This window comes from Prosopis cineraria, unplaced genomic scaffold (assembly GCF_029017545.1).
Source record: "Prosopis cineraria cultivar Desert tree isolate PC_DT_omini unplaced genomic scaffold, ASM2901754v1 PC11, whole genome shotgun sequence".
NCBI lineage: Eukaryota > Viridiplantae > Streptophyta > Magnoliopsida > Fabales > Fabaceae > Prosopis > Prosopis cineraria.
Genome location: NW_026555342.1, coordinates 44,262,066 through 44,265,555, shown reverse-complemented (window position 1 = coordinate 44,265,555; position 3,490 = coordinate 44,262,066).

Genomic DNA, 3,490 nt, shown 5'->3' with positions numbered 1-3,490 from the left:
CTTGGCACATAAATTCGATCCCAATAAGTCATATATCCATCATCATTGAATCCAAACTCTGTAGGTCTCCTCTCTTCAATATCCTCACGGATCCTGAGCAAATCTTCTCCCTCAAACTGAGCAGTTTGCAACTCTTTCCAAACTTCATTGGTTATGACTGTAGAATGCACGTTGTACAACGTCATTTGATTTGCTTTCCTTTGAGTATCTAAGAAAGTCTCAAGTACTCGATCTCTTGAACCATCATATGATCAACATGCACCGTTTTCCCTTAATGTGTCCGCCACTACGTTGGTTTAAACCCGGATGGTACTTAATCTCAAAGTTTTCCTTGAGAAATTCCACCCATTTGTGTTGCCTTATGTCCAAATCCTTCTAATCCCCTAAGTACTTTCAGACTTTTGTGATCACTAAATACTTCGAACATAGACCTATAGAGATAGTGTTGCCAAATTTTCAAGGCAAAAACCACTACTGCTAACTCCAGATCATGAGTCAGGTAATTCTCCTTATGCGGTCACAATGTCTTGAGGCATAAGCAACAACTCGATCATCTTACATTAAAAGGCACCCTAAGCCTTTCAACGATGCATCTGTGTAAACTACATATGGCAATCGAGGATTAAGAATAACTTGTATTGGAGCAGACGTCAGTTTCCTCTTCAAACTCTTGAAATGCTGACTCACACTTATCGGTCTACACATACGGCTGATCTTTTCAGGTTAACTTAGGTAAAGGAGACACAACTTGTGAAAATCCCTGAATAAATCGCCAATAGTAGCCTGCCAATCCTAAGAAACTTCTAATTTCTATCACTGAGGTAGGCGGTTCCCATTTCAACACAGCATCCACCTTGTGTGGATCCATAGCAATTCCATCTGTCGATACCACATGACCAAGGAATCTGACTGCCCTTAGCCAAAACTCACATTTGCTAAGTTTGGCATACAACTTATTGTCCTTTAAAAGTTGCAGGATAATACGAAGATGCTTCGCGTGCTCTTCCTCATCCCTTGAGTAAATTAGAATGTCATCAATAATTATTATCACAACTTATCCAAATAAGGGCAGAAGATTCTGTTCATGTAGTCTATAAACACTGTCGGAGCATTCATCAATCCAAATGGCATCACTAGAAACTCATAGTGACCGTATCTAGTGCAAAAGGTAGTCTTTGGTACATTCTCGACCCTAACTCATGACTGATGGTAGCCTGATCTCAAGTCAATCTTTAAGAACACCATAGCTCCAACCAACTGATCTAGCAAATCATCAATCCTGGGAAAAGGATACTTGTTCTTGATTGTCACTTTGTTCAACTATCTGTAGTCAACACAAAGCCTCATACTACCATCCTTTTTCTTCATAAATACACACCGTGATCCCTACGGGGACATACTCGATCTTATGAACCCTTTTTCTAGTAATTCCTCCAGTTGTTTCTTTAGCTCTGCCAACTTTAATGGAGACATCCAATAAGGAGCTCTCGATATGGGTTCTATTCTAGGTACAAGGTCAATAGAAAATTCCATCTCTCGCTCAGGCAGTAATCTAGACATTTCTTCTGAAAATACTTCAGAAAATTCATTTAATACTCCAATTCTCTCAATTCCTTCATCATAAGCGGCATGAATGGAAAAGAACACCATATATGCCTGATAATCCTGTTGAATACACTTCTCTGCTTGCATTACAGACAAGAATCTTGACTGACTAGACTTCACTATAGGTGCAGTGTACATTGGCAAGGATATTATCTTTCTTGCACAATCTAATGTCGCATTATTTGTCGACAACCAGTCCATACCAACTACTATATCAATCCCAATCATGGGTAGACAGATCAAGTCGATAGTAGTTGATCTATTCTCAAATCTCAAATTAACACCTAGACAAGCATGGTTGGTTCTTACAGAAATTCTCGCCGGTGTAGTCATATTAATCACATATGGCAAGGTATGCACAGTTAATTTCAACCTCAAAACAAAATCATCAGAAATACAAGAATGGGTAGTACCCGAATCAAATAAAGCATCTATATCACAGTTATGCAGAGAGATTTTATTTCTAATCAAATTTGGAGACGCACCTGCCTCCTCCTGGGACAATGCAAATACTCTTCTAGGAACAGTCAATCTTTGCTTTGTGGTACCCACTCTGCCCTCTTCATAATATTTGGCTATGTGCCCTGACTTGCCACACTTGAAGTAAAACCAACACTTTCCTAGATGATATCTCCCACACTTCAAGAACCGAGGGGTTCTGGCTGTACTAAGAGTAGGCACAGGCATTGTGGAAGCCTGCTGAGATGGCTGTGCACCACTAGCACTATTCCCTCGGTCCACTACTCTCTTGAAGGAACCTTAAGATTGTGATCCCCTTTGAAAGTCTTTTTCTTCCTAAAGCTCCTAAAACTACTGGAGCTAAAACTAGATCTCTTGCTAACTCCAACAGTAAGGCCAAGCGACTGTGAGAAATCTGCCTAGACTATCCCTTTTCTTCTCAGTCTCTACCTCTTTACCCTTCTCACAGCTATTCTCAGCTTATTGCACATCTCATCATAAGATGTGATCTCAAACAAGGCCTCATCTTCTTAAGTAGCCTCTCAGCCTTCCACTTTGAGTCATCATTCCTTATAAGATAGGTAGAGTACTTCGACAATTGATTGAACTTGGCGATGAAAGCTTCTTCACCAAGATTCTCTTACCTAAATTCATGGAACTCAACCTCTTTTTCTACTCTAAAGGCCATTGGGAAGTAAAAGTTGAAAAACCTTACTTTAAATTCATCCCATGTCTACTTGACTCTACTCATTGATCTCACTAACTTCCACCAATGTTTAGCCTCCTTTACAAGCAACACTAAGGCCAAAGTCACCTTCTGCTCCTCTAAGCATGGCACCACTTCAAAATTATCTCAATTCTCTCAATCCACTCTTCGGCTTTACCTTCCTTCATTGTTCCATCAAAGGTAGGCGGATAAAACCGTGAAAAACTCTTCTATGCTCGATCCATGGAATTTGGTGAACTACTGCCACCCACGGCTCCAGATTGTTTGGTGTGCTCTCTTCATAAACTTCATCTTCTTGCTCATACATCTCTTCTTCATTCTTAATTGTTCTACTATCTCCTCTTGCTTTATCATTCCTCAGTGCAGCTTGTCCCCGCACCAAATTACGTATTTCTTGTATCAAATTCCATCTCCAATAGTAAGGCCTCATTACCTTGCGGCTCATCCCTCAATTGTTCCAAGTTCTGACCAACTGACATATGATTCTTTAGTGGTAGCTCATTAGTCTCTGGTACCACAATCCATATTAGATGGGTTACCACTTGTAGCCGTTCTGGTAGTTCTTCTTCTTACCATCCTATCTCCCCTCCTAAGGATGGAAGCAACCACACGAAGAGTAAGCATTAAATGAGATAACTATACAAAGGGAAGGTAAGTGTAATGATATATATGCTAACTTCTAGACATGAATGCAACAAG